At 34.8% G+C, this 12,500-nt stretch overlaps 1 protein-coding gene across 1 annotated transcript in view; it reads left to right on the forward strand.

The window, feature by feature from the left end:
• The window catches only part of LOC137638830 (uncharacterized), a 161,498-nt gene that overhangs the window by 25,012 nt on the left and 123,986 nt on the right, over nt 1-12,500 (forward strand). The gene's annotated exons all lie outside the window — the stretch shown is intronic.

Here is a 12,500-nt window from a genome sequence, read left to right on the forward strand (position 1 = left end):
GACAATAATTTATAGTTTTGATAAATTATTGTGTATTTGTAAGCTGACTTATGATGAACGGGTATATGAGTATTTGTTGAAGAATGCATCAAAGATTTAGGATTAGTTTGTGTAGTAGCATTTGGGGGTTTTACAATTCCCCCCCCCCCTAAAAAAAAAAAGGAAAGGATAAAAAGTCACGATCGTTTTAAAGTTGATAGAGAAATTCAAAGTAGATCAATCTTTAAGTAGGCTCTAACACAATCACAATCAACCGTCTTCAAACCTCTTCTCTTTTCAGTTATTTGTACAGAAAGGTAGATAGAATACCTATGCTTGATACAACTAAGCTTTTAGGAGAAGAGCACCGAGAAACATTTTCAATTGAATATAGGAATGGATTTGCAGTTTTAGAGAAACTAAGAGCCGAAGAGCAGACAATTAATGAAGAATAGTGTCATATTAAGAACATATATCAGTTAGTTAGTAGCGAAGTCTTGGGACACACAGTTACAAGGAGAAAGCTATGGATATCAAATAATACTTGGAATACTATAAAATGGAGACAGACAGAAATTGATTGTTGAAGGTTTTCGAGGAAGTATGGAACTTTGATAATGAATTTTACTTAATTTACATAACAACCAAACCATCTCTCTCTCTCTCTCTCTCTCTCTCTCTCTCTCTCTCTCTCTTTCGAGGAAGTATGGAACTTTGATAATGAATTTTACTTAATTTACAAAACAACCAAACCATCTCTCTCTCTCTCTCTCTCTCCCTCTCTCTCTCTCTCTCTCTCTCTCTCTCTCTCTCTCTCTCTCTCTCTCTCTAAGTCTTTTAACGAAGTTCCAAACGCCCCGTGAAATTTGCTATACTTGCCACACGTTGACGATCCCCAGTTTAGAGAATTCTTTGAATTTCAGTCACATGCCAGTAAAGGTCATTGCATTGGTTTGATACTCCTGTGTTTGTGTTTCAAAGAACTTTAGTATACAACAGAGAGATTCTGGAATGCAACACCCGTAACCAAACAGTTTTTTTAAGCAGCATGACTTTATCGTCAGGTACTATGTAAATAATTATGCACACACACACACACACACACACACACACACACATATATATATATATATATATATATATATATATATATATATATATATATATATATATATATATATATATACAGCATATGTATATATATATATGTATATATATATATATATATATATATATATATATATATATATATTCTTACGAAACTGACCTTGTGTAGAGTAAATAAGTTAATTGGGAATTTTATTTGTGTTTTCATATGTGCATTGAAGAGGATGAATAGCCAGCTATTAAGATGAGTTCCTCTCATGTAGGTATAAGTTTGTTATGCAAACTACGTAAGGCTTTGGTCATTAATTTCATCGTATTTTTCATTCAAGTCAGTATATATAAATTTATGTTGTTTTTATGAATTAACTTTTTTTGTCACATATTTAATATGGCCTTTATCCTCTCGTGCTGGTGAGTGAATACACTTGTGCGTCCCTAAAAATATCCTGATTTAACGCGGATAACAAAAGGCTATCGAGTGCAATATACCTACAAGTTTTCGTGAATAGTCGGTGATTAGTTTGGGGGCAGAAAAGTGGGATAAAACATTGGCATAAGATAGTTATCTTATGAATTACTAAAAATCTGATCAAGATGGCGCTCTATAATACAGGCAAATCTTGGAGGGACATTGCTGCAGTCAGCAAAAGTAAATTCCATGAGTTGGCGAAACAAGAGCTCGACCATCTGATAACAGAGGTCACTAGTAACTCCAACTAGTGTGACGGAAAAATATTCGCAGACATATTGAAACAATATGATCCAATAAACTGGAGCAAATCTGCGGAAAACATCAGCAAAATAATAGAAGAAATTCCAAAGAAGATCCAAGTGATAAAGAGACTTATAAAGAAAGTTTACATCAATCAACACATTCCATCAAAGAACAATAAGAAGTCCAATATGGTGAATATGCTGATTGATGCATTGGGAAAAAGAATGCCAAAATGGTGTAATACATGTAAGATATGGTATTCCATTAATAATCCTCAACAACTGATTAGAAAATATGATGCCTGCCATGTTCCAACACACCCTATATGTGCTGAAATACAGAAAAAAAAAATAGAGACACAAAGGTATTCTGCTCAACATGCTTAGTCTGGATAGAAAATATATTTAAATCGAGACTAAATCTGCAAATAGTTGAAGATAAAGAAGAAGAAGAAGAAGAAGAAGAAGAAGAAGAAGAAGAAGAAGAAGAAGAAGAAAAAGAAGAAGAAGAAGAGAAAAATGAACAGGATATGTGTAAGGATGCAGAGGAAATCATTGATATAACTTATGATGCCATCCAACAACATATTTATGAAGAAATAAATTATCAGATGGAAACAAATAATAGACCCAAGAGACTCTACCCAGACCTACATACTTTTAGGGAAGAGCAAGAACAAGAAAAAAAAAAGAAAAGAAAGATATAGTCTGCAATTTCCTGAAAAGAGGGAATTGCAGATTTGGCGAAAGATGCTACTACAAGCATCCAAAGATATGCCATAATTATGAAATATATGGTAATTGTGCGTATTTAGACTGATATGGAGACGAATGCAAAGATCTCCATCCAAAAATATGCAAAAACCTAAAAGAAGGAAAACGATGCAGTTTCAACAAAAAATGTCGATATATGCATCCTGCAACCATGAATGAAAGTAAGAAAACTCGGCAAACTGAAAAGAAAAATGAAAGCAAAAATGAAACAAAAAAAGAAACAAAAAAGCAGGCCGCATATATACCGCGCTATGCATCAAAGGCCCCAAGATATGAGGCCTTTCAACCCAAATATGCACATTTAGAGCCCAACTACAAAGAATGCATCTATAATGCCAGGGGTTGGTGCAGATATGGGGATAATTGCAGGTATACACACAAAAATAAATATGAAGGCGAAAGAGCAAATATAATAGAAAAGTTTGATTTTTTTAACAGCAAAATTCCGGGAAATGAAGAAAAGAACATCATATCAGAACAGGAAGGAAGCATGGGAGAATCCATATTATTACCAATATTAAATAATGGGGATGAAACAAAAACCATAATAGTGATGAATGCACATTGTTTAATCACGAGTAACTCTAAAAAGAAAATAAAGTTCTTAGAAGAACTAACCCAAATTGAAAAAATAGATAGATAAAATATAAATGAAACGTGGTATTCCCAAGAGACTGGCAGTGATTACCAGATAAAGGGTTTCCAAACTTATAGATCAGACAGAACAAATTGGAATCAAGGGGGAACCGCAATAAATGGAAGAGACATAAATCAAGGAAAAGTATGTGAAAAATACAGCAACACAGAATGTGAATTGATTGCGGTAGAATTTGAATTTGAAAAACTAGTGAATATTGTAGTTTACAGACCCCCAAATACTAAGGAGTTTGACATAATAATAGAAAAAATAGATGATATATGTAGAAACCATAAAGACTGGAATATGCTCCTATCCGGAGATTTTAACTTTCCTTTCGTGGATTGGAAAGAACGGATAGAAGAAAGTGGTTGTATGTATACATATAAAAAAGAGAGTAATAGTAGCACAGAAGATAAGAGGCAATTTGAAAAGCTTCAAGATATGCTATTAGAACATAATATGCAACAAATAAACCACATTCCAACAAGAAAGGAAAATGTCCTATATCTAGTATTTGTGAATGAGGTGAATTATGTTAAAGAAATACAGTAAGAGTGTATAACATGGGAATTTCAGACCACAGTGTACCAACCGTGTGTCACACAATTGTACATAATTCCTTTTGTATATAATATGCTTGTATCTTCGCTCTTCCCTCGCACTCAAACGAACATGAAAATTCATGTCTACTGTTTTGCTCTGAACATTGTCTGTCTCTCGAACATGTTATGTCCCGTTGCCTTGAGGTTTTGTATATAAAGAAGAGTGTTCCTTAATATATAACTCAGCCGTTTCCAATCTGCCTTTGAGTTCACTCCTCTCTCGGCCCGTCACATTGGTGACCCCGGAGTGACTCGCTCCTCCCGCCTCCCCATCCCCCCTCCGCCTCTCACCGTTACTATGACGCCGTCAACGCACACCTTCTGCAGCAGTACTCGCCGTCGCCAGCCGCCCGTATAGCAACGCCTTTTCAGCTCTCTCAACAACCGTTGGGGGACCACAGGGTTTCGCTCACCCTCGGGAAAATGACCAGTATCACTCGCCTGCAACCTGCCGCAGACGGCTCTCCTCGTGATGTGAACCCACTTCATGACTTTCAAACCTCCATCAACGCCTCCACTCGTGACGAAGAGGACATCTAATCAACTTCAACCGAAGCTGACGTGAATGCCGTAGGACACACGCCTATGAACGCTGTAGGCCTATGAATGCCGTAGGACACACGCCTATGAATGCCGTAGGCCTATGAATGCCGTAGGACACACTCGCCTATGAATGCCGTAGGACACGCCTATGAATGCCGTAGGACACACGCCTATGAATGCCGTAGGACACACTCGCCTACCCCGTGACGAGCCGGAGCGGCAACACAGCCAACCATCATCCACCACTCCGCTCCCCAACCAACGACTTCTACAGCCAATCACTGCTGCTAATCGGCACAGTTTTTACTACTACCTCTCCACATTCAGGGCACCTATTTAACATGTTTAGTATGCCATTTTTAGAGGGGGAGCCATGTACCAACCGTGTGTCACACAATTGTACATAATTCCTTTTGTATATAATATGCTTGTATCTTCGCTCTTCCCTCGCACTCAAACGAACATGAAAATTCATGTCTGCTGTTTTGCTCTGAACATTGTCTGTCTCTCGAACATGTTATGTCCTGTTGCCTTGAGGTTTTGTATATAAAGAAGAGTGTTCCTTAATATATAACTCAGTCGTTTCCAATCTGCCTTTGAGTTCACAACCTTCTCTCGGCATCGTCACAACAGTGTCATAGAATTAATAGTCCATTCCAAAGCAAGTGATCGCAGAATTAATCAAAGAACAAAACGTTGGGAAGGATATGGAAAATATAATTTTTTTAGTAAGAATATAAAATGGTCAGAAATAAATGAAGAACTGAATAAAGAATGGAAAAATTTATTTTTAAGTGATAAGATACAGGTAAATACGGACATACTGTACAAAATACTGGAGAAAATTGTTGAGAAATATGTACCGAAAAAAAAACAATAAACAAAAGACATGCATACCAAGAGACAGAAGGATCTTATTTCAAAAAATTAGAAAGTGGAAGAAAAATCTTGCAAAAGAAAGAAATGTGTGGAAAATGAGGGAAATAAAATGTAAGGTAGAAAATGCAGAAGAAAAGATTATACAGTCGAAAGAAAATGAAAAAAAGGGACTTAGAAGAAAGGACACTTCAAAATATAAAAAGAAACCCCAAAGTACTTTACTCCTATGCAAAAAAGATGAATAAAGGGAGATTAGAAATAGGCCCTCTAAGAATTGAAGGACGGCTAACGAATGAAAAAAAGGAAATATGCAACATATTAGCAGAAAAATATAAGAGTGAGTTCACGCCAAGAATTGCGAATGAGAATAATGAAACAGAAATGAGAGAAGAAAATGTTGAATATCTAACGGATATAGATATTAATGAAGCAGATATTGTCAAGGCTACAAACAAAATTAAAAATGGATCGGCAGCCGGACCAGATGGAGTTCCAACGATTTTGTTAAAAAAAACTGCAAACACTATCGCGAAGCCGCATGCAATACTGCTAAGACAAAGTGTAGATATGAGCGAGATATATGTTAAACATAAATTAGCTTATATAACCCCTATCTTCAAAAGTGGATCAAGACTAGAGGCAAGAAATTATAGACCTGTTATTCTAACATCACATATTATGAAAGTGTATGAGAGGGTAATAAAAAAGAAAATAATGAATAATTTGGTTAAAAATAATTTGTTAATATAGGTCAACACAGTTTTATGTCCGGAAAAAGTACACAAACCCAACTGATAGCACACTATGAAAACATATACAAAAATATGATAAAAGAAAAAGACACAGATGTGATCTATCTAGATTTTGCAAAAGCCTTTGACAAGGTAGACCATAATTTATTAGAGAAAAAAAAATGAGAAAGCATAATATTGTGAGAAAGATAGGAAAATGGGTAAAAGAATTCCTGCAAAACAGAAAACAGAGTGGTTGCAAATGATGAGAAATCAGATGAAGCTCAGGTAATATCTGGCGTGCCACAAGGTACGGTATTAGCTGCACTGCTGTTTGTTATTATGATCTCAGACATAGACTGTGATATTGAAAACTCTGTAGTGAGAAGTTTCGCCGATGACACAAGAATAAGTAGAGAAATTACTTGTGATGAAGATAGGAATTCACTACAAAGAGATCTAAACAAAATATATGAATGGGGGGAGATAAATAGGATGGTATTTAACTCTGATAAATTTGAATCAATGAATTATGGAAACAGAGAAGGGATGATATATACATACAAGGGACCTAATAACGAGACAATCACAAACAATGAAGCAATTAAAGACCTTGGTGTAATGTTAAATAGGAATATGTTATGCAACGACCAAATAGCAACACTGTTGGCTAAATGTAAAGCAAAAATGGGATGTTATTCAGACACTTTAAAACAAGAAAAGCTGAACACATGATTATGCTTTACAAAACTTATGTACGTAGTACACTCGAGTACTGCAATTTGATATGGTACCCACACTATCAAAAGGATATTGCACAAATAGAGAGTGTACAAAGGTCCTATACTGCTGGAATAGAAAAAGTTAAGGACCTTGACTACTGGGAAAGACTGCAATTTTTAAAACAATACAGTCTAGAAAGGAGAAGAGAACGATAAATGATAATATAAGCATGGAAGCAAATAGAAGGAATTACTGAAAACATCATGGAGCTAAAAATATCAGAAAGAGCAAGCCGAGGTAGATAAATAGTGCCAAAAAATATACCAGGGAAACTAAGGAAGGCGCACAGGACATTAATCCACTACGCACCAACATCGATAATGCAGCGACTATTTAATGTGCTGCCAGCTCATCTAAGAAACATATCAGGAGTGAGCGTAGATGTGTTTAAAAATAAGCTTGATAAATACCTAAGATGCATCCCAGACCATCCAAGACTGGAAGATGCAAAATACACCGGGAGATGCATTAGCAACTCTCTGGTGGGTATACTAGGTGCCTCACACTGAGGGACCTGGGGGAACCCAAACATAAAATAAGGCAATAAGGTAAGGTAAGGATTCATGGTACTCGCTGGTCCATACAAAATTTTTCTTGGATCTAGTGAAATCCATCAAGGGAACGACTACAGCCGAAAGGTTCAGGCAAAATTGCCGGTAGAATCCTGCCATCCCTAAAAAACGTTGTAACTGCTTCCTCGAAGTGGGGCAGGGTGATGCTTTCCTTATTCCTTCGACGTTAGTGGCTACCGGGGCGATTAGTCCTCTTTCTACTTCAAATCCCATGTACCAAACTATTGCATTTGAAGGTCCCTGGTTTGTTCCTGGGTCTGTGCACCAAAAACATATATTATATGATAGTCCCGTGTCTGAGAATCTAAATATAATATTATATATATTACTGCTGGTAAGCTACACAACCTTTTGAGTTCCAAACTCACCTGTTTGTTTTTACATTAAATCTGTTATACTTGAAAATATTAATAACTGTGCTCTGAGACGATTATATAACTCCCAGACAGCAATATATAAAAACAGTGAATATCTAAAGGTCTCTTAAGTACACTCAAAACAAAATGAGGTAATTATTATTACGATCTATTCAAACAACTTCTTACTTCGATTCATTAACAGGATACGAGCGACTGCGAAATAAACACTGGTGATTGAAATAATACACTATTTTACAGAAATAAATATATTCTATATAAATTAAAAAAACTTTGAAAGAATTTACATGACAAAAAAATAAAAAAGAAATAACTCGAAATATTAAGTCCGAGCAAAACTTAGATTAAGACAAAAGAAATGTTACACTCTGAAAATTAAAGTCACTTAACCTGAAATATTGAATCTTAATAAAACCTTTGACTAAGACAAAAGAAATAATTACACTGAGAATTATATCAGCACTTGACTCGAAATATTAACTCTAAATAAAATCTTAGACTAAGACAAAAGAAATAATTACACTCTGAAAATTATATCATCACTTGACTCGAAATATTAACTCTGAATAAAACCATAGATTAAGACAAAAGAAATAATTACACTCTAGTGCCTAAACTCTTAAAGAACTTACATAAAGTAACTGATAAACTTACTAACTTCAAGTATTTTACTTGCACAGGGCCAGCTACAAAAATTACACAATGCCAACACTCACCACAACACAAGGAATTTAAAATCATCTTTGACATCTTTACTTACGTTTCACCACATTACACACGATATATGTCGTAATTAGACGTAATCACTTTGGAGAGGACACACTAAAAGCACTAGGAGAGAGAGAGGGAATTAACTTTGGCTCTGTCACAGGACGGCTGTTTCTCTTCTGCCCTAAAAATCTCTTGAGGTGCTTATATATGAATTAGCTACCTCTAAAAGATTCTAGGACCAAGATCTGGAAGCTTGGGGGTTGGCCTAAGGGCATAAGGATTGCCAATGATTGCTCTTTCGGACGTGTACCAACGCACAACAGGACGACTCTCTCTCAGCTAGCTCCGCTCGTCATTGTCCTTGGAAAAAAAAGACAAAATCTAACACTAGGGTTTTCAAAAACCTTCCAAAACACGTGGCACATATACAAATTGCGTATTTTCTCACAAACATGTAGCAATACCTCATAAAGATATAAAAAAGGTTTACATAGGCCCTTTTTCATATCTCGTATGGATCATATAACAGTCTTAACACATTACGTAAGATTTCGTAAAAAAATACATGAAATAAAAAGTTAATCCTTAAAAATAATGTAAATTTACATATACTAACTTGAATTAAAAATACAATGAAATTAACGACCAAAGTGTTACGTAATTTACATAACAAACTTATACCTACATGAGAGGAACTCATTTTAAGAGCTGGCTATTCACCTCCTCAATGCACATATGAAAACATGAATAAAATTCCTGATTAACTTATTTACTCTACACTAGACCAGCTTCGTAAGAATATATATATATGTATATATATATATTATATATATGTATATATATAAATCTATATATGTATATATATATATATATATATATAAATATATATATATGTATATATATATATATATATATATATATATATATATATATATATATAAATATATATATATATATATATATATATATATATATATATATATATATATATATATATATATATATATATATATATATAGATGAGTAAATTTATAGATTATATATATATATATATATATATATATATATATATATATATATATATATATACATTGTAGTATTAGTTGAAAAGTTACGGTCTAATGGGACATCGTATAAAAGAAGATATCAAATAATCTTTGAGATATTTTGTATTATTTTCACTCGCAGCAATCATAAAGGTGCGTCCACACGGTCGAACAGTGTCGGTCGAACACAATTGTTACCAGGTAACATTGTGAAAGAAGCATTAATGACGTCAATAACGAGCACTGACTGGAGTGTCGGACTGTGCCTGTGTTTGTAGAGTCCGAGCTTCTGACACTCTCCTTCCTTGTAAACATGACTAGTTGTAATCCAGTTACCGAGGAAAACTGGCTTTGAGATAGAAGAGAGGCTCATTTGCTAACCAAACAGTACTGGCCATGCTTATAAAACATCAAAGGAACTGTTTACTAAGACATAAATAAACGAGTAGCAGCAATAAATGAAATAACGCCAAAACTAACGAGAAGGGGAATGTCTGTAACTGGTTTACAAGTCGAAAATAATATGGAATCCATAATGGGTCATTGTAAGGAAGAGCTACGCAGATAAGAGGAATAAAAAAGTAGGATATTGGTGCAGAAGACATTTGTACAACCATATGTCTGTTTAAATTATGGACACCGAAGTCTCATTTGTTCGAAGAAGTGTTTGAGCGTGAGGAAAATACGCAATCTCTCTCTCTCTCTCTCTCTCTCTCTCTCTCTCTCTCTCTCTCTCTCTCTCTCTCTCTCTCTCTCTCTCTACGGGAAAAGGGGAAACAAATTATGAACATTCTATCTCTATCACTGAAACAACATGGATTTATTTAACAACACATAATCTGAAGTATGACCAGTCTCAAACATCAGTTATTTCTTGGAAAAATATAGGCTATACATTGCACGTTAATAACAATAGCATTCTCAGTTCACTGGTAGGTTATTCTAAGTCAGACATATGTGATTCTGTAATGCCTCTATACTAGCCTCTGGAAAAATGCTTCCTCTCTTTCATGGGTCCTGCTTAGTTGTAAAAGGTTTTAAGTTCTCCGATAAAATGTATAAAGTGTTTGGGCCCACCAGTATATAGTTTTTAAAGTCTGATTCATAATCAATTTGAGTTTCTCTGCTCACTCCGTCTTTGCAACTAGTACTTCCATGTACAATTCCATTGTTCTCAAAATATCAGGAATAATCATGCTGCATAATTTAATTTATTGAATTGTGCTTTTATTCTATGGTGTACTACGGTTATGATGCTCCGTACTTGAAGCTGATAACCACTACAGATTATAACATTGACATATATAACAGGGATGGAACATCAGCTACGGATATTTCTTCCGGTCATTGTCTGGTAAAAGGAGTAGAAATCCTGGTAGTCAACTTCATCTGGTACCACTGCTAGTTACCATATCAACTTATCTCATTTCAACGTTTATGACGTCATTCTCTTTCTATTTAGATATGGTAACAGTGTTTGTCTGACAGACACTGTTCGACCGTGTGGACGTTCCTATTACTGAAACTGTCACTTCAATAATTCTCGTTGAAAATGCTTTCATTTATCAACGTCAAGATGCTCACGTCCGTCGTATATTTTGGTTCCTTTAGTAAAATATGTCTAGCCATATTTTGCCGCAGAAAGGTTTGCTTAAACTTCAGTTTTGAATTTTGCAAGTAACGGAAAAAATAGATTCAGGGATTTCTCTGCTGTCAGTGTTTGAGTGTTTTTCAATTTTTTTAACGTTTTTTGTGGAGAAAACGTTGTGTAATGAATTTCAGGAACACTCAATATTTTTGTCTATTTTTTCTTTATATATGCACAATTTTAAACTTGCTAGAACGCGATTAAATTGGCCGAGTCACATCATATCTATAATAGGAAGATTTAAGTATTCCTCTGTTAATATAAGACACAAAACTTGATTTTCAATCAATGGGCCATACGTAATCACTTCATATTTGAGACATGTAATGTACAAAAAAATAAAGACATCAACATATGTTAAATCGCCTACTTCTCAATTTCAAATGACTAAATTTTTTCATAAATTCAGCAATATCTTTGTGTATAACTGTCTGCCTTGTGATTTTCATCAATCAAGGAATTCGTTTGTTACAATTATTTTTTTTCCTTGTTACCTTACAATGTCCAGACTATTGATTAAAATAGGCGAAATTTTCTTCTCAAGTAAACCCGGTTTCCCTATTGAAAATGAACAAGTGAAATTACCCCGGTTAAGACTACAGTCACCCACATTAATCATGTAACAACAGCAGCAGCAACAACAACAGCAATAATAATAATAATAATAATAATAATAATAATAATAATAATAATAATAATAATAATCGGTTCTGATGGCTAAACTACATTACATAATATCAATAAAAGATATAAGAGCAAATATTAGGAGAGGCAGGTTTTATATACAGTAAAATGAATCTTTAGAAGAATCATAATTTCTGTTTGGAAATGAGATTTTTCTGCAGCATCCTAGAGATCCCATTCATATAAAAGAAATATTATTAGTTGCGAGAGGGGAGAGCGCCCCAGGAGTTGTATGTCACTCGTAAAGAAGCGTCTACCCTTTTCCAATTATTTTTTTTTTTTCAATAGAGCCTCTCTCTCTTCATTCCCGCACACACCACTCTAATAAGTGTCTTAAATGGGGAATGCTTCGGAGTCCTTTTTTCATCAAATCCGAAGACCAGAACATTTTCACATGAAAAAGAAACAAGAGATTTTGTGGAGATTAGTTTTTTTTCATGCTTTTTAACTACATGGCTCTCTCTCTCTCTCTCTCTCTCTCTCTCTCTCTCTCTCTCTCTCTCTCTCTCTCTCTCTCTCTCTCTCTCTCTCTCTCTCTGGTGATATGAAATGAGGTCTTGTAGACGTAGACAGATTATTGCTGAAATAAGATCCCAAGACGTTGATTGTTTCCATTATGGCGTAAGCCACCCGTTCAGAGTTCAGTTATTACTACAAGAGAGTTATTGTGTCCTTGTATGGGCAGACATAGCTACATTGGATCCCTCTCT

The sequence above is a fragment of the Palaemon carinicauda genome, chromosome 3 (assembly GCF_036898095.1).
Source record: "Palaemon carinicauda isolate YSFRI2023 chromosome 3, ASM3689809v2, whole genome shotgun sequence".
Taxonomy (NCBI): domain Eukaryota; kingdom Metazoa; phylum Arthropoda; class Malacostraca; order Decapoda; family Palaemonidae; genus Palaemon; species Palaemon carinicauda.